At 35.3% G+C, this 20,920-nt stretch overlaps 1 pseudogene; it reads left to right on the top strand.

Annotated features, from left to right (window-relative positions):
- Positions 1–18,608: 18,608 nt before the first annotated feature.
- LOC117923910 lies at positions 18,609–19,494 on the top strand (annotated as a pseudogene).
- The last annotated feature ends 1,426 nt before the right edge of the window (positions 19,495–20,920 follow it).

Raw genomic sequence — 20,920 nt, 5'->3', positions numbered from 1 at the left:
ATTCAAGTTATCTTAGAGATCTTACCAAATTCCTTTGGGATGGGTAAGAAGATTCTCAAAGAGTAAAAGGGTGTACATATGGAAGTCAAGGTTCTTCAGGTTTTTCTACCAAGAAGAAGAAAAACAACACTAAATAAGGGGAGTTCAAGAAAATGAATGAGAGAACAAACTCATCGGCAATGATTCCTTTGTGACCTTTTAGGACACTTAAAAAAGGAATGCTTGGAGTCCCTAAGGATAGGCAAGTACACATTATGTTCTTGTTGTTGAATACATGGTGGTGGATTTCACCAATTATGGTGGATAGATTATAGGCCCACTATTTGTAGTTCTTTACAAAGTTTTCAACAAGTGAAAAGGTCACATGATGGGATTGTACTTACCTTAGATGTAGTTGTAAGATTAGTTGTGCAAGTTAGTGGGAGGTATTACTTTTTTTATGTGAGACTCCATTATCACTTTGCCAAGTAATGAGAATAGTCAAATCTCACTAAAAGAATGAACCTAGTACTAATCAAACATTTGGCTTCTAAAGCCTAGGTCATATTAATCTATATAGGATCCAAAGACTAATTAAGTCTGGACCTTCTTAATCCAAAAAATATTTCAGTCTATGAATCCTATATAGATGGTAAAATGACCAAAAGGCCCATTTATTTTTAAAGGACTTGGAACCAAGGAATGTTTAGAGTTAGTGCATAATCACATATATGAACCTTTTTGTGTTTATATATGGGAAGTATGGGTATTAAAAAAGATCTGGTTATCTACTTAGTTCCAGATGAAAGATCTAGGAGAAATGCAATATATTCTTGGGATTAAGGTCCTTAGGAACCGCAAGAATAGGAAACTAGTGCTATCTCAAGCTACCTACATAGATAAGCTTTTGGTCAAGTATGTGATGTAGGATTCCAAGAAAGGTTTGTTACCTTTTAGGCATAGAATTCCCCTTTCTCAAGATTAGTGTCCTAAAACACCTGAGGAGAAAGAGTGCATGCAGTCATTACCATATGCCTTTACAGTGAGTAGTCTTTTTTAAGTGATGCTCTGTACTAGGCTAGATATTTGCTTTAAAGTGGGTATGGTGAGTGGATATTAGTCTAATCCAGGTTTAGAATATTGGATAGTTGTCAAGCATATACTTAAGTATCTTCAGAGAACGAGGGATTATGTGTTTGTGCTCCAAATTGTTAAGATAGTTTAGAGGGTGACATGATGGTTGACAATATACCTTTTGTGGGGAACATGGTAGATCCCTTTACTAAGACATTGACAGGGAGAGTCTTTATTGGTCATAGGGATAACATAGGTTTCAAATGAGTATCTGGCATGCTTTATAGGCATGATTCTTTGAAGGTTAGTGGGGGAATGTTAGCATAGAGCCCTTAAAATCATGACATAATGTAATAAATTTGGAATTCATCATTATTTATTTAATAGTATTCCAGTTTTACTTTTTCTATCCTTATTCCCTGCATTATACTTTATGAGCATTCTTGTCTGCATCTTTTACATTGCACGTAACTTAGGTGCATTAAGAGTTGCACAGAACATCTAAGTCATGGGTTCCTTGCAAATAAATGACTTGTTCACAACTGGTTCATGGGTCTAGGCAACCTATTAGAGGTTATAGTGCACCACCTCCTAATTGGAGGGATGGTTGGTCTTGGCTATTGGAATGGATTTCCCATGGTGAGTGCACTAGTGTGTATGGTTACACATTGGACAGGACCTATGGTGAGTCATGACTTAAGACTATCAAGTAGTCATAACCTCACCAAGTTTCTTCATTATGTTGTCTCTCAACCTTGAGAGAATATTAGGTTTGTGCTAAAGTTAGCAATGACTTTGACCTACGGGTGAAATCATAAGTTGATCATATATTCCCTATGGATTAGGTCATTGTTGATGGAAGCCAATAGCAATAGGTATTCTCAATAGAGGCACCATGATATCTCTTAGGATTGAGACAATGTGACCCCTTGGATGATCCTAAGGATGTGTGTTCATGGAAACTATGACCATAGTAGTTCCTTTAGTTGAACTTGACATAGGCTCTTTGAGAGCTAAGATATGTCAATTAAACACACAATAGGAGGATTTGTAACTCAAGGATGGCAGAAGTAGTCTTAAAAGGCTAATAACTTTCACTTTGTTAGACTATGGACACCAGTTCATGGGGAGACTGAACACAATGGATAGCAGGTTACAGACCTGAGCACTTGGTGTCTTGTTGTTATTTACATAAGATACTAGAATTCAATTGATTCTCTATAGTGGGATGTTGAATCAACTTTAGAATTGGATTCTGAGGGAGCCAATATTCCTATGGGTCCCAGTGGTCCTCGCTCTAAGCTCATTTACCTTGTTGGCATGGATTATGAGGATCGAATTGGCTTTAAGTTCACTTTTGTGCATAAGGGCATTTTTGTAATCACACAAAGTTGCATAGGGGTAAGTGAGCAAGGTCTCTGGATTTGGCTAATTGATTAATTAGTAGGCCCTATTAGGTTAATTAATTAATTAGGGCCCATTTTGGGTTAGATTAGATGACCCAAGCCCATATGGACTCAAGTCACTTAAGCCCACTTAGGAACCTTATAAATACCCCCTAGGGGTTAGGGTTTCCATAGCTTTTGTCTTCTACCATCTAGGAAAGTAAAAAAGCCATAGCATCCACCCTCTTTTCCTCCCCACCAGAAGTGTGTCAAGATCAAGGTTCGAGTCATCGTGTGGAAGACTTTGGGTTTACGAGACTTCTACGATTTCAATCTTCATCTTTAACATGTGGATTTGATTTGGGAACATCTAAATTTGAGGTATGGTTTTCGTTATCACTTTCAAAATCCTTTTAAAAGTATAAAAATGTTATTTTTCCACTGTGCATAGGATTTAAAATAAACCCAGGATAGTTATGCATGTTTCTAATCTGATCCAAACTTGCAAAATGGAGATATTCGAGTTTTTCCCTTTAGCTTAAATACTAGGGAGACTTAAACATGGGACATTTAGTTCATTACTAGAGAACACTAGTGTCGAGCCTTTGGGAGGCACATATGACACTAATATGTCACCATTGTGAAAATATTTTATTTTAAAATAAGAGGTAAAATTGCAAATAAAAAGTTATATAACTTAAAAAATTATTTATCATATTTTGTGTCCTTCACCTTATCAATCAAGTCTTCTTCCGAAGATTGTCTTTTAAGGCAAACACTGCTTTGTTTTACAAGCTTTTCATCTTTTTCATCCATAGGACTCATCTAGATATAAAAAATGATGAGTTCCATCAATATCTTCTCTTGTGAAGAGATTCTATAGAAATGAATATAAATCTATAATTTTTTTTACCTCAACATCTGTGAGATCCACATTGTTTTTTTTTTTAGGAATGAAATGAAATCTTGAAAATGTTCTTAAACTTACATAAGCCAAATTGAAATGTCTAACTAAGGCATAGGTTAATTTGACTAAGGCCTAAATGATATGTTTCTATCATGGAAGTTTATTAAAAATAAACAAAAACAAGATTGCATGAAGTAGGTTCTAAGATCACTTAAATTCATTTTTGTACTACACGATTTGTACTGACAAGATTCAGTTTAAGCCCACCAACTTGACTGAATGTCTAGTGATTGTAACGTTGTAGTTGAATACAAGATCAAAACATTTTACTTTGTTCTTTCCTTTATTTTCCAACTATAATTACCCTTTTATATTTTTATTCGTTCCTTATCTTCTATATAAATAAGAAAATTTCTCACTTTAGTTCTTCATATATGCATGCATGAAACCTTAGACTTCCCATTCAAGTATCCTTGTGAGATAAAAGTTTATCTAATTACATACTAAAAACATTTAAGTTGTCAAAGAGTGAAAATGGTTCTATCAATGAATTTATTTCAAGTTGACAATTTCTCAATTTGTCTAATATGTGATTAAGAGTTGTTTGTCTACAAATGATATTTGAATTGTCTTATTTGACGGTATAGGAAAATATAATATCTATGAAATTATTCTCTTATATTTGATTCATTTTGAAGAGATTTCAGAAGTCATGCCTTTGTTCTTTGAGTGCATATTTGGACAAAGTCAAATAATATGTCTTACACATTTTGTGTACTTTGAGAACTATGGGGAAATGCTACCGAATTCTTTCTTAAATGAAATGAAGCATATTAGAGTTTGACTAATAGGGATTATGTATTCTTATATGGGATAGAAACTACCACCTAAATTAAGAAGTTAGAGATGTTAAAATGCACACATGCATCGTAAGTTGACATGCTCATATCAATTTTCATGTGGTTAGAGGAAATAATTACGGAAATGCCAAGAGATAAAGTTGGATGCAAAAGTCAAGGGTGAGCCTAGAATATGATAATGGGGTTTTAAAGTTCTTGGAATTTGCCTTCAACAATGCTCCTAGAAGTGACAAGCTATCATGTCCTTGAGTTCGTTGCAACAATTGTCTAATGCAGAATAAACAAGTTATGCATAGTCATTTGCAAAACTATGGAATAGCTAGAAACTATGTCCATTAGGTGATGCATGATGAATACGAGTTTGATGAGTTAACATATAATGACTTTGAAGATGAACCTCATGATGATATAAATGCATGGATTTCTACATGATGCATTTGGGATGCTAGACACTAGTAATGTGTTAGAAGAAAATGAAATTTCAAATGTTGATATTGACCTTGAAGAACTGAATGACAAAGCAAAAAACAAATTACAATTTTTTAAAGGATGTGAAGAAGGAATTATTTCCTAGTTGTACTAAATTCACGAAGTTAACTTTTGTCATAAGGTTGATTCACATGAAGTGCCTCAATGGATGGAGCAATAAGTTATTCACAATCTCATTAGAACTATTAAAGGAGGCACTTCCTAAGGGTGATAATTTTCTAGGCAATTAGTATGAAGCAAAAAATAAAAAAATGCTTTGTGATCTTAAGCTTGATTACAAAAATATAGATGCATGTCCACAAAATTGCATGTTGTTTACAAAGTTAAGTAATGAACAAGAGTTTTTTATTCTTTAATATCCTAGTATAACATGTTTCTAATAGTGATTGGTCCTATTCTTTAATTACCGTCAAATAGGACAATGGACAACATGAATTAATTTGTTGAAAGTAGGCATCTAAGGTTGGCAATGAAAATAAGTATTACATCATTCTTTTTTTCTCAAATGAAACTAATGATGAAAATATTTGGTTTTTTTAAAATATATATATATTTCAATTTTTAAAGTACTTACCTTTTTTAAAACTCAAATTTAAAATTTTAACATTTTTCAAATTACCCATTTTCAAAAGAGAAAATGAAAAGTTTCAAAAATAATTTTTGAACACAAGTTTCTAATAATTTTTATTCATTCTTATTTTTTTATCAAAAATAGTAAATAGTTTTAATTTATTTTCCCAAAAGTGTTATTTATCTACATAACTAATTTTGGTTTCGCTTTTAATCTTTGTGGTACTAACTATCCTTGGGAATGTCAATAACATAAAAAAAATTTGGATAACCCAACCCAACCTTCTAATGGGTGGGTTTAAAAATTCCTAATTTGACCAAGTCCAACATGGGATTATCCTCCTTGGGTTTTGGTTTTATGTTAACCCACCTTCTCTCTCTCTCCTAGAAGTGAAAAGACAAATGTGTTTTTTATAATTCTCAATATTCCCAAACACTCCTCATATAAAGTGAAGAATGGGAAAAGGTAATCTCAATTCCATATGTCAAAACTCTCATTTTCAAATCCCTAACCCTAAATCTCATCACACCATCTTCTCTTAAAGTCATCCTCATTTTCTTTGACATCAAATAATGAGCTTCAATCTCTAATTGACCATCCTTACTATTTGGAATTAAAAAAACAGCAAAAATTTCAAGTTTACAAAAACAAAAAAAAAAAAAAAGGAAAAAAAACCCACTACCAAATATCAAAGCCCTTAAGGAAGGAAATTGACATGATAGTTCCTACAAATGAACTTCATCCCCTTGGGAGGAACTCAATCAAGGAGTCATAGCTTCACTCAAATTATAGTTCTAGTGTCATAGTTGTCTCTGCTACCATCATTGTCCACATCTCTTTCATAGATGTTGCTATCAATATACGTTCATATATAGTATTCTGATCATCTCTTTTAATGGTCCATTATGCTTTCTTCTATACTTCGATTGCCAACAATTTCTACCCATTATTATTATTATTATTATTATTATTATTATTATTAGTTAGTAGCCTACCCTTTTAACTTGTTTAAGAATAAATGAAAAAGAAACCAAAGAATTAGTGGATAAGTGATCTTGATTTTGTTTGTAATGTATGATTACTATAATGAGAAACCCCTTTAATCTCTTTGTAGTGTTTTTTTCATGGTAATTGTTGATACATGATCCATCTTAGCATAGTTGGACTATAGAGATCCAAGGTTAAATAGGCAAGGATAAAGATCAAATGTGCTTAGGCATCCTGATTTGTCGCTCCAATCCCTTCACAAGTTTGGCCCAAGCATGAGAAACTCCTTTTATTATAATGGTAGAACAAGGATGGGAGTGAATAAGAGAACTTCAATTTATTGTGATCAAAGGTGAACACTTATCCCCAATTCAAGGGGAGAAAATCTCACCTTCGCCTAGAGGTATGTTTTGGCTTATGTACCTTGAAATCTCTTGATTTAAATCACAAATTAAATGTTTATGGTAAAATTTTGGGAAATATGAATGTTGTTTATTCCATATAGGTTGTTTTATTTGTGAGCTCTCAAGCAAGCCATATTGGACTGCCAATGTATTTTATTGACTGAAACATTAGAAAAAGTAATTGCACCATAGCATGCATATGAATTATTTTTTCTTTTGAACTTCAAAGTTATTTCATATTGAGGTGACATAAATGAGAATCATAAGACTTAAATTATAGTATTCACTTATGGCAGTAAGAATTGATTTTTAGTTGGACAAAGGACTACTACAATCATGTGTTTGGATTCTATATATGCATGTTCAATCTTTTTTGGCTCAATACATACAAAATTCTTGGAAGCTTTCGGATTATTCATTATTTATTTATATATTTTGAATTGAATTATTAAGATCCTCTCAAGTTATTTGTGCCGCAAAACCCTACAACTTGTAGCCTTAGTGATTCATCACTAGATTTTTAATTAGATTTAGAAAAAGAAAAAAGGAAAAAAAAAAAAAGTGATAATGCACATGAGAAGGGGCTAAGTTGCATGGAGATGGTATGACCTGTACAATGGATAAAATTTTGTTGTTTACTTACTAAAGGAATGTTGAAATGCTTGGAGTAATTAAAAGTTGAAATATTTAGAAGATATATGCATAGTTGGCATAAAATATGGTATTACGTACTAAGATTCTTTTGTGCGAATGTTAAACTTCTCTTTCCTTCTTAGATATTCTTTGAGAGGGAATTCATTTTTTTATTTCCAAATTTCTTTTAAGCTTCGTGGCCCATTTTTTATTATATTAATAAGTACTTTAGATAATTTTGTTATCTTTTAATTTAGGTTTGCTTTTCATGGATATATAAAAAAGTTAATGGAATGAGCGGATTCGAAAAGAGGTATGTATTTATTTGAATTTGATTTCGAATCACTCAACTTTGTTTGGAGTTTAATTTTTATTGTTCAGTTAAGGCTAAATAGGAACCCAAAATAGCTTGGGTGACAGTCTAATCGAATAGAACAAGAGTGATTTGTATCCAATATCCTAGCATCTATTGCATATCTCTTAAAGTGATTGATCTTACTTTTTTCATTTCCATCCAACAGGACAGTTGGTAGGGTGGCCACACAAGAGGAAGATGATGTTACTCTTGATAACGAGGGATTTACTGAAGAGAAAGAACCACACAAACGACCCTGTTGAAAACAAGAAATCCAAATCAAGCAGTGTAGTGAGAGCAGCTTAAGCACAAGGGGAGCAATTGATTGTGGCACAAACATGGGAGCTATGGATTGGAAGTTACATCAGAGAATTAAGATTGTGCTTCCATCACTTTCCCTTTCGTGCCTGCTTTGTCCCGTCTCTCTCTCTGCAATTCTGCTGTTTAAGCTTAAGAGTCAGCAACTGATAAGGACAATAATATTCCTAAGCCAAGGGTGTCGAAGGCATGTGAAACGGTAAAACATTGCAAAGCTCACCAAACATTGGCCACCTTCCAATATTTTTGGATACCTGTTCCTCGGTTTCATACTGAGGAGACGAGTTTTAAACGACCTCAAAATCAGCTGCATAGAATGCAAGTATCTTCTGAATATTTTGAGTCTCATCAACCTCAACAAAGAAAACCACTGTTTGAGAAGTAGGTGTTTTTTCTTCTTGATAGTTAATTTTTTTCTAAATTTTGGTTTAAGTAGAATTTAACAGGGTGATAAAAAGACTTTATTATATTGTCCCAGAGAATGAAGGTATTAAAAGTTACGTTGTCATTCACGACATCCAGCTAGCAGAATTTCTTTGAAGTCGTGGATCTATTATGACGATCCTGAAAAACTGCATTTAGCTAATGGAAAAAATTCTCTTTGGCCTTTGTCATGGATTGATCTTGATCTCGATACTGTTGTTTTCAGGATCAAGGAGCTGTTTACAGGTGATGGACCTTCAAGAAAGAAGTATGTGGGAATTGTACAACTAAACTCCATGAATCTAGAGGAACTTCATCTTAGCTCCTGGTTAGTAATGTCTTTGTTTTTTACTAATTGAGAGGTGATTAAATAGTCCACTCTAAACATATTGGCTTGGTGGGGATCATCATTGTTTTTCTTTGAATCACCAGAACCTTTTCCAAGACCATGAAACTACGTACCTCTAACGCCTCAATACCACTTCTGTGGATGCTAGCATAACTAAGTTGCACACATTCTTGTTTGGGTTATATTTTACATTGGTTCTGATAAGTAAACTCCTAATGCAGGGAGTCAAAAGTGGGGAGGGTTGAGAAGGAGGTTGGGCGTAGTCCTTGAAACCGTGGCCTGTCTCAGATCAGATAAACAGCCAGAAGGAATCTAGCTCCAACTTACAGGCTGAAGCAAAAGTGGCAAAAAATGGACAGTATGCTTTCTTCAAATTTAGAACTCAGAAAGTAAAGGAAGGAGCAAAGAAAACCTTGCCTGGAGACCAGAGCTCAAGGAGCTGCAGAACCAGAGAAGAAGAAAGCCTTGGATGAGGATGAGGTGTACGCTAGGCTGTGACAAACAGACAGGCAGACCATGAAGAAGGCTGGGCAGATGGTAGCTAAGCATGGGTTTGTTAAGATTGTTCAATAATTTAAAAAAAAAAAAAAATGGACATGGACGAGAACCCAGGAGCAAATGAGCACTAGGGAACCAGATAGTGGCAACCAGATGGACAATGATGCTCAAGAGTTTGCTGAAGATGCTTGCTGTCTTGAGGTGTGTTGGAATCAAGTTATGTTGAGCTGACGTGATGAATTCTCAAACAAATTTGATGGATTCCTTGTTTGTGGGCATTTATTTATTTATTTGCATTGGAAAAATTGGCAGCTATTCTGCCAATGAAACTACAACTGTATTTATACTTGCATGTGATGATTGCTTCCTGTTTCTTTTCTGCCATTTGGTTCTGGGATACCTCAACTGCGAAGCGTTCTACTGAGTTGTTTTAGACCCTAAGTTAGAAAATGGTTTCGAAGGACCGTTGTTTCGGGTTTTATGGCTCTATCTATCATTCGTTACCTAGCTAGGGTTGGGGTGCTGGTGATTTACTTGTGTAATATGCGGGTTTAACTCCATCCATCTTAAGAATTCTGAATCAAGTCTTGCTAAGAATTTGAAGTCTTAGCTAATCTACTCTCCCCAACAGATTCGGTCAATCAGACCATGCTGAGATGTTTTGGAGTCGCTAAGATGTTAAGCAAGTATCTTAATCCAAAGGTTGTGAGAATTTGATTAAAATCTCAAAAAGAAAGCCGAAGTAGCTAGACATCTACTCTATGCTGTCTGCACAACACTCTCAGATAGAATTTCCCATGAACTCGTTTGAATTTATTTTTTGGGCAAACAAAGTTTAACTCAAGTAGGACTTGATATGAAAATTTTATCAAAGTATTTATTAATTTTTAAAAACAATTTGTGACTCAATTATTGACCCATTGACACCACAATTTTCCAAACAAGAACTGTTCTAGAATGAATCGGTTAGCTCTCCTTCATACACAATTAGCACTTTATTCAATTTTATCCCTATAAAACAGATGTAAATAAAGTGAGACTTGAACTTTAAATTTAATAATGACTAAAAAAATTTAAAAATAATTTGGGACCTAATTAATTGGTCCAATTAATACCAAAATTTTCTAGACCAAGATTAGTCTCACTTCAAGAAAAGTGAGTTACAGTAACATGATTTTAGTTGGGGCCAAAAAAATTCCACAACCAAAACATGTATGTAGCCTCATACTTAATTGAGCCGTAGGATTAATGGGTCATTGCTATAAAAGGTCTTATAGCCACAGGAAGAAATGGGCCGCTACCATCTATGGCCCAATAGACGCAGTCAGATGGGGTTTCCCACAACCATAGAGCCACTATATAAGGAAAACCACTCCTACTCACTTTAGAATGTTGAACCCACTAAGAGCCCATTCGTCCATCATCATTGCTGATACCAACTTTCAAAGATAATTTTTTTCACTGTTTTTTTTTTTTTATTCTTTACATTTTTATTTCATTCATTCACTATTTTTATTTTTATTTTCATTCTCTAGTTTTCTTGCCTTCTATCTGATTTTTTAGGGTTTTGGATTTTGGCTTGGCAGAGGATTTCGAGGTTTTCAAGTATGATTTCTGCTTTTCTTTTTTTCTCTCTTTGTAAGAGGTTTTGGTTTTGTAAATCCTATTTTCTGTTTCCTCTGGTTTTCATACTCAAATCTATTTTCTGCAACTTTTTTTTTGCCACTAGTTGTTTCTTCTGGTTGATCATAGAAATCTGCTATGTTTATGGATTAGAAACATGCAATTTGTTTGTTTTGTTATTTATTTGTTTGTATGTTTTTTTCTAGGACAGGTGCACCCCATTCTTGGTAGAAATTCTATCTTTTATGTGTCAGAAACAGACTGTAATTCAATGTAGATAGTTGATTAACAGTCTGTTCATGTTTGAGTGGCATTATCACTAGCTCATGTTCTATTCATATTATATATTTATGTGCTATTTCATCTCAAAACTTGTTTGCCTTTAAATATTTAAGCTATTTATATGCTCAATTGTATTAATTTGTTATAGATTAGTTGGATTATTACAAATGTGTCCAATTGATTAGAATGTTATTAAGTCCTTTTTGTTAGAATATTATAGAACTAACATCTCACCTATCAGTTTTTGGGACAAATAACATTTTAATCCATATACTGTAGAAGAAAAAATATGTTAAACTAGACAGCATTTAGTAACTTCATAGCTTATGGAGAATCCAATATTCATGTCACATCACCATGGACCAACTCTCAAAGCCCTGGATGGAAAATTGGCTTGTATGTATGTTCAGTGCATGTTTTTTCATTCATTTAAGAACTTTTTTAGGTTTTTTTGGATAAAATTCACTCATTTCTGAACTTTGAGACCCACCTTTGAATCAGCATCGATATAGTTTTGGGGGTGGTCTGGTTGTTTTGCTTGAATTATCAATTGATTCTAAAATATGTGGTGTTTTCAATAAAGAGTGAGTTTTTTGTTTAATGGGTGATTTTGAAGTGTAATTTTTCCAAAATTGTTGCATTATATATGGGGTTTTCCTCCCTGGGTAGTAATAATTGATTATGATTTTTATGTCGTACTAACTATCCTTAGGAATGTCAATAACATAAAAATTTTGGATAACCCAACCCAACCTTTTAATGGGTGGGTTTGAAAATTCCTAATTTGACTAAGTCCAACATGGGATTATCCTCCTTGGGTTTTGGTTTTGTGTTAACCGACCTTGGCTCCCTCTCTTATTAGTGAAAAGACAAATGTGCTTTTTATAATTCTCAATATTCCCAAACACTCCTCATATAAAGCGAAGAATGGGAAAAGGTAATCCCAATTCCATATGCCAAAACTCTCATTTTCAAATCCCTAACCCTAAATCTCATCACACCATCTTCTCTTAAAGTCATCCTCATTTTCTTTGACATCAAATAATGAGTTTCAACCTCTAGCCAATCATCCTAACTCTTTGGAATTAAAAAAGCTAGCTCCTATAAATAAACTTCATCCCCTTGGGAGGAACTTGGTCGAGGAGTCGTAGCTTCACTCAAATGATAGTTCTAGTGTCATAGTTGTCTCTGCTGCCATTATTGTCCACATCGCTTTCGTAATTGTTGCTATCAATATTGCGGTCATATGCGGTATTCTCGTCATCTCTTTTAATGGTCCATTATGCTTTCTACTATCACTTGATTGCCAACAATTTCCACCCACTATTATTATTATTTAGCGGTCTACCCTTTTAACTTGTTTAAGAATAAATAAAAAATAAAAAATAATAAAAAGAATTAGTGGGTAAGTGATCTTGATTTTATTTGTAATGTATGATTACTATAATGAGAAACCCCTTTAATCACTTTTTTAGTGTGTTTTTCATGGTAATTGTTGATACTTGATCCATTTTAGCATAGTTGGACTATAGAGATCCAAGGTCAAATAGGGCAAGGATAAAGATCAAATGTGCTTAGGCACCTCAATTTGTCGCTCCAGTCCCTTCACAAGTTTGGCCCAGGCATGAGAAATTCCTCTTATTATAATGGTAGAACAAGGATGGGAGTGATCAATCCTGGATCAAATTAACCTATTGACATCCCTAACTCTCATCTATTAAATAATAATTATAATCTCTACACGATAAGAATGTTGTTGGGATACATTACATTTTGTGATGAAAAGGTGAACAAGGGGGTTAGACAAGAGCGCAAAAGAAGATTTTAGTTATTCATGGTTCAGCTAAATTCAGCCTTTTCCATGGTTGAATAAGAGAGAACTTCTATTTCTTGTGGTCAAAGGTGAACACTTATCCCCAATTCAAGGGGAGAAAATGTCACCTTCACCTAGAGGTATGTTTTGGCCTATGTACCTTGAAATCTCTTGATTTAAATCACAAATTAAATGTTCATGGTAAAATTTTGGGAAATATGAATGTTGTTTATTCCATATAGGTTGTTTTGTTTGTGAGCTCTCAAGCATTCCATATTGGACTGCAAATGTATTTTATTGACTAAAACATAAGAAAAAGTAATTGTAACATAGCACGCATATGAATTATTTTTTCTTTTGAACTTCAAAGTTATTTCATATTGACGTGACATAAATGAGAATCATAAGACTTAAATTATAGTATTCTCTGATGACAGTAAGAATTAACCTAGTTATTTAATTTTTAGTTGGACAAAGGAGTACTACACTCATGTGTTTGGATTCTATATATGTTCAATCTTTTTTTTACTCAATACATACAAAATTCTTGGAAACTTTTAGATTATTGGTTATTTATTTATATATTTTGAATTGAATTATTAAGATCCTCTCAAGTTATTTGTGCCTCAAAACCCTAGTACTTTAGCATTACTTGCCTTCGTGATTCATCACTAGATTTAGAAAAAAAAAAAAAGGAAAAAAAAAAGTGATAATGCACATGAGAAGGTGATAAGTTGCATGGAGATGGTTTGACTTTTACAATGGATAAAATTTTGTTGTTTACTTACTAAAAGAATGTTGAAATGCTTGGGGAGTAATTAAAAGTTGAAATATTTAGAAGATATATGCATAGTTGGCATAAAATATGTTAAACTTCTCTTTCCTTTTTAGCTATTCTTTGAGAGGCAATTAATTTTCTTATTTCCAAATTTCTTTTAAGCTTCATGGCCCATTTTTTATTATCTTAATACGTACTTTAGATAATTTTGTTATCTTTTAATTTAGGTTTGCTTTTGATGGATATATAAAAAAAGTTAATGGAATGAGTGGATTCGGAAAGAGGTATGTATTTATTTGATTTTGATTTCGAATCACTTAATTTTTTTTTGGAGTTTAATTTTTATTGTTCTGTTAAGGCTAAATAGGAACTCAAAATAGCTTGTGTGACAGTCTAATTGAATAGAACAAGAGTGACTTCTATCCAATATCCTAGCATATATTGCATGTCTCTTAAAGTGATTGATCCTACTTTTTTCATTTCCATCCAACAGGACAGTTGGTAGGGTGGCAACAAAAGAGGAAGATGATGTTATTCTTGATAACGCGGGATTTACTGAAGAGAAAGAACCACTCAAGCGACCCTGCTGAAATCAAGAAATCCAAATCAAGCAGTGTAGTGAGAGCAGCTTAAGCACGTACAAGGGGACCAATTGATTGTGGCACAAACATGGGAGCTATGGATTGGAAGTTACATCAAAGAATTAAGATTGTGCTTCCATCACTCTCCCTTTCGTGCCTGCTTTGTCCCTTCACTCTCTGCAATTCAGCTGTTTGACAAGCTTAAGAGTCACCCTACAGATAATGGCAATATATTCCTAATCCTAAGCCAAGGGTGTCGAAGGTAAGTGAAACGGTAAAACATGGCAAAGCTCACCAAACATTGGCCACCTTCCAATATTTTTAGATACCTGTTCCTCCGTCTCATACTGAGGAGAAGAGCTTTTATCGACTTCAAAATCAGCTGCATAGCATGCAAGTATCATCTGATTATTTGGAGTCTGATCAACCTCAACCAAGAAAACCACTGTTTGAGATGTAAGTGTTTTTTCTTCTTGATTGCTAATTTTTTTTCTTAATGTTGGTTTAAGTGGAATTTCATAGGGTGATAAAATGACTTCATTAGATTGTCCCAGAGAATGGACATATTAAAAGTTATGCTGTCATTCATGACATCCAGCTAGTAGAATTTCTTTAAAGTCATGGATCTATATATTATGATGATCCTGAAAAACTGCATTTAGCTAATGGAAAATTTTTCCTCTTTGGCCTTTGTCACAAATTGATCTTGATCTCAACTCTGTTGTTTCCACGATCAAGGAGCTGGTTACAGGTGATGGACCTTCAAGAAAGAAATGTATGAGGATTGTACAGAACTAAACTCCATGAATCTAGACGAACTTCATCTTAGCTACTGGTTAGTAATGTCATTGTCTTTTACTAATTGATAGGTGCTTAAACAGTCCACTCTAAACACATTTGCACGGTGAGGATCATCATTGTTTTTCTTTGAATCACCAGAACCATTTACAAACCATGAAACTACGCACCTCTAACGCCTCAGTACCACCTCTATGGATGCTAGCGAACTAACTATCACACGTTCTTGTTTGGGTTATATTTTACATTGGTCCTGATGAGTAAACTCCTAATGCAGGGAATCAAAAGTGGGGAGAGTTGAGAAGGACGTTGGGCATAGTCCTCGAAATCGTGGCCTGTCTCAGATCAGATAGACAGCCAGAAGGAATCTGGCTCCAAGTTAAGAGGCTGAAGCAAAAGCGACGAAAATTGATAGTATGCTTTCTTTAAATTTATAACTCAGAAAGTAAAGGAAGGAGCAAAGAAAACCTTGGCTGGAGACCAGAGCTCAAGAAGCTGCAGAACCAGAGAAGAAGAAAGCCTTGGATGAGGTTGAGGTGTACGCTGGGCTGTACCGCCCGGCTGAAAGAGCAAAATGTGAAAAACACACAGGCAGACTATGACGAAGGCTGGGCAGATGGTAGCTAAGCATGCGTTTGTTGAGAAAATTTAATTAAAAATAAATAAATAAATTGGACATGGATGAGAACCCAGAAGCAAATGAGCATTAGGGAACCAGACGGTGGCAAACTGCTGGTCAATGATGCTCAAGAGTTTGCTGATGAAGATGCTTGCTGTCCTGATGTGGTGTTGGAATCAAGTTATGTTGAGCGGACGTGATGAATTCTCAAACAAATTTGATGGATTCCTTGGTTGTGGGCATTTATTTATTTATTTGCATTGGAAAAATTGGCCACTATTCTGCCAATGAAACGATGACTCTATTTATACTTGCATGTGATGATTGCTTCCTGTTTCCCTTTTTTTTTTTTTTTTTTGTACTTCTGCAATCTCCGGCTCCAATAGGGTAAATGGGAAGGACAGAACAGATCAACATTTTCATTATTTTCTTTTTGGAGCTATCTGATTCAGGGCTGCATTTGGTTCTGGGACACCTCAGCTGGTAAGGGTTCTACTGGGTTGTTTTAGACCCTTAGAAAATAGTTTCTAAGGACCGTTTTATGGCTCTACCTATCATTCGTTACCTAGCTAGGGTTGGGTTGCTGGTGATGTACTTGTGTAATATGCGGGTTTAACTCCACACGATTTTTGGATTCTTAAAAAGAGATTTTGGTTTTACTTTATTTTTTTTAAAGGGGTTTTTTTCGTTTTGATAAAATTAGAAAAAATAAAATATTTTCAATTTTACTAAAAAACGGTTTTACTAGAAAAATACATACAACCCTTTATATATATATATATATATATTAAATAGATATTTAGTTTCATAAAACTTGATTTGATTTATTCATTAAAAAGAATTTATATTTTAATAAAATATCTACGTTCTTGTAGACCTTCCATTTTGTCCTCCTAACGCATGTCCTATTAAGTATTTGTTCGGTATTTTACAGCAATTCCCTGGTGGTTCATTACTACTCGTGTAGCCTATCTTTTCTAAGCCACCTTGGGGACTTTGGTTGAGGGATTTATCTAACTCCATTGTGACTCTTAGCAACCCTAATTTAGACTTAGGTTCACTTAGGTATCGTAGACCCATTTAGGTACACTTGGCCCATTAGGCACCACCTTAGTCCTACTTAGGCACCCTAAGCCCATTTAGGTACACTTGGCTCATTAGACACCACCTTAGGACCACTTCGGCACCCTAGACCCATTTAAGTACACTTGGCCCATTAGGCACCACCTTAGGCCCACTTAGGCACCCTAAGCCCATTTAGGTACGCTTGGCCCATTAGGCACCACCTTAGGTCCACTTAGGCACCCTAGGTCCATTTAGATATACTTATCCCATTAGGCACCACCTTAGGCTTAGGCACCCTAGGCCTATTTGGATACACTTGGCCCATTAGGCACCACCTTAAACCCACTATGCCCATTTAGATACACTTAGATTTGTTTTCTTGTTTTTCTTTATTTATATATTTTATTGATTGATTTTAGGATTAAATGAGTTTTGATTTATTTTATATCATTTCATTATTATTATTATTTGTATTTTGTTTATTTATTTTATTTTATGATTGCATGAAAGGAATTTTTTAATTTTAGGTGGTTTGAGTTTAACACTTTAATTATTATTATATGTTGCAATAGTTTAATTTTTTTATATCAAATATTTCTAATATTTATTTATTTATGTATTATACCTTTTATCTATGTATTGATTTTTTCTTATTTGGGATTTAATGACTTCTTGAAATTTTAGTGAAAGGAATGTTAATTTTGAATGACGGGAATGGTTTCGACTTCATGGATTCTTGCTTTCTTTTTTTATTATTTTTATTTTTATTTTTTATTTGGCATAAGGAAACTTGGGGAAAGTGGAGCTGGAAGACGTCCTTAAGGATGGAGAATATTTTTGGGAAGGTGACTCAACAGCACGCGGATGCTTACTGGCTCTCTCCAGGCTGGTGAGTGGTTTTTTTCCATGTAGGTGGAGTCAACGAGAAGGTGCAGAAGACGCTCATGGAAATGGACCACATCGGTTTTGGAAGGGTGGATTCGGGCAGGAAAGAAGAATATAAATAATGGATGAATGAGGATGGTTTTGGAGAAAAGTACAAGGGGGTGGTTTGGAGAGCATCAGGCTGAGGATGAAGGGAATAGCCAACGTTACATGGAAAGAAGACTTACCATAAAGCGGATGAATGAATCACGATGAAGGGGACAACAATCTCTAGAGGGGCGTGAGGATTCAGAGAGAAATTAAAGAAGGTGCAACCACACCATTCTAGAGCGAGAAGGGGAGATCCCCACATGAGTGACACCCTTGAGAAAAGAAAGGTGCAACCACACCATTGAGATAGAAAAGAAAGAGACTTTCTTGGTGTTCTTGGAGAAGGGGACTTCATCTCCGACAAGACTAGATCGACGTTTGATCACCACATTCAGCGTTAGAGCAGGGGACCAGCTTCATCAACATAGATATGTTATGCCAGAGGACTCGTTAATAGTGCGTCATTTTGGAGAATATCAACAAATCATCGATTAATCTTGAGACCACTGTTCAAGGATTTCGGGAGCTTCAAGAGAACCATGGAAGCATCACATGTTGATTTAGAGGTTTCTTTCACTGCTTCTTCGTTCATGATTCCAAAGCATCACACCTATACAATGCCTCTATTTTCAACACATCTTCACCATTGCTAGCGTCTTCATTTGAGAGGAAGGTTCAAATTTTCATTTGTATCTTCATCACTGCTGATGTATTCGCCTCTGAAAGAGATTCTCTTCACCACCAAACATCTTCATCGAAGGGAATCACCACACAACCACCAACCATCAATTGGAGATCCATGCATCCACCATTCTCCTTCCATTTTTGGCTGCACAATCGCCATGGCCACCGCCACTCCAAACCTTCTCCAACCTCCTAACTTTACATGTGTCAAATCCCTATCCGAATCTTTTGTTTTCACCTCCATCCCTTCCACCTACCCCTTCACCATTGATCCCAATCAACTCCTCGCTTTTGACCCACAACACTCCATCCCCATCATCAACTTCTCCTTACTCACCTCTGGTGATGGTGATCAACGCTCTCGAGCCATTAAGGACCTTGACCAAGCCTAGAATGAGGCTTCTTCATGTTGATCAATCACGGCGTGCCAGAGAGTCTGATGACAAGGATGATTGAGGCATTTAGAGGGTTCTTTGATCTGACGGAGGAGAAGAAGCGTGAGTTTCAAGGGACCCACATTTTTATCTCCGATCAGGTGCGACACAAGCTTCAATGCTACGATGGACCAGATTTTTTTATGGAGAGATTTTCTCAAGGTCTTCGTGCATCCACGGTTTCACTCTCCCAACAAACCGACGGGCTTCAGTGAGCTTTGTTTAGAATATACCCAAAGAATCAGAGAAGTAGTTGGAGAATTACTTAAAGGGATATCAAAGAGGTTGGGATTGGAAGAGTGGTATATAAACAAGACCATGAATATGGATTCGGGTTTACAAGTCCTCACTGCCAAACTCTATCTACCCTATCCTCAGCCAGAGTATGCAATGGGAATGTCACCTCATTCAGACCACAACTTCTTGACCCTTCTCATACGGAATGGGATTGGTGGGCTTCATGTGCAGCACAAAGGACAATTGTTCGGTGTGAATCCAATCCCCAACTCTATTTTGGTTAACCGGATATCATCTTGAGGATTTTGCAAGGAGGAAATATTTTCCCTTGATGGCATCTTTGAAGATATCTTCATTGTACATGACGACATGAAGCAGAGTCGTGGTTGTGGATTTGTTAAGCTTTCTAATAGAGATATGGTAGTGGCATCAATCAATGCACTAAATGGAAATTAGGTTATGAGGGGTTGTGATCAGCCAGTAATTGTCCGTTTTGCAGATCCTAAGAAGCCTAGGATTGGAGAGTTAAGAGGCCATGTTGCATTTGGCGGCCCCAAGTTTGGTCCTCGCTCTCAAAAGCCACTCGGTTGGCCTGTACCTAATGTTGGTGACCCCATGTAGAGGCAATTCTTGCCCAATCCTCTGTATCCAGGGAATCCAAACAACACAACATCATCACACCAAGTTATGCAAAGCAATTCCAATGCTTCACTACAACCAATACTAGCTCTTGATATTGATCATCACCGCCATTATCATTCTCTACAATTCATCACGATCATGATGCACCGACTGGATTTTAAGGGCGTATTCTGAAAGGAAGGGCGGTATCATAAGTTGTAAATCCACAACACACAAAGTTGGTGGTTATTCTCCAAGAAGACACACACCGACAACAGGCCACTTTGGGAATTACTTTGTAGAATCTTTACAAACAGTCCACAACCACATTCACTTTATATATAGGTTACAATTTAGGTTCATTAAGACGCTACAAGAGGTTCTCAAAGATACAGATAGTTCGCGCACGTTGAGTGGAGCATGCACAGTTTGCTTCTAGGACAACCGTCACTTTGATTTTCACTAAGCATGGAACACACTATGGGTTGAAGACAACCAGTCCATGCACAAGCATCCCCACGACTGCAACTTTTGAGGGGTCCACATCCCAATTTCCATAAAGATCTCCATGGTATCATCAAGAGAACCATGCACGCCACTGATCCAAAGCGAGTAGGCTGCATCTTCCAAAGGTAAGTGAGTTTCTTTGTTCTTTGGTTTTTATTTTTATTTCTTTTCATTCATTAGTTTATTAGTTGTTTTTTTTATTAGATTGAAAATTAGAGTTTTTATTATTATCTTTTTCTTTCTCTCTAGATGGCCATTTAATTAATCAATTAACCGTTGGCATCTTAGATTTAAGCAATAGAAGCAATATCGATTTTTACAAAGAATTGTTCTTTAGGATTGAAGTACTAACCTTTAGGTTTGGATGTTCCCAAACCTTAAATACAAGTGTTGAAGAATCAAAATGATGTCATCAGAAGTCTTGTAGACCCATTATCTTCTACTCGATGAATCAACCTCGTTCCTTATCACACAAACGATGGGGATTTTTAGAGGATGGAGGCTAGGACTCTTTCTTCTCTTTGGATGGTAGAAGATAAAAAGTGATGAAAACTCTAACCCTTAAGGGATATTTATAAGGTTACTAACTGGGCTTAAGTGACTTGAACCCACATGGGCTTCGATCACTTAATTTAGCCTAAATTGGGTATTAATTGATTAATTAACTCAAC

Source organism: Vitis riparia, chromosome 10 (genome assembly GCF_004353265.1).
Source record: "Vitis riparia cultivar Riparia Gloire de Montpellier isolate 1030 chromosome 10, EGFV_Vit.rip_1.0, whole genome shotgun sequence".
Lineage (NCBI taxonomy): Eukaryota > Viridiplantae > Streptophyta > Magnoliopsida > Vitales > Vitaceae > Vitis > Vitis riparia.
The sequence above is the reverse complement of the archived record's forward strand: the minus strand, read 5'-3'. Positions and strand labels throughout refer to the sequence as shown.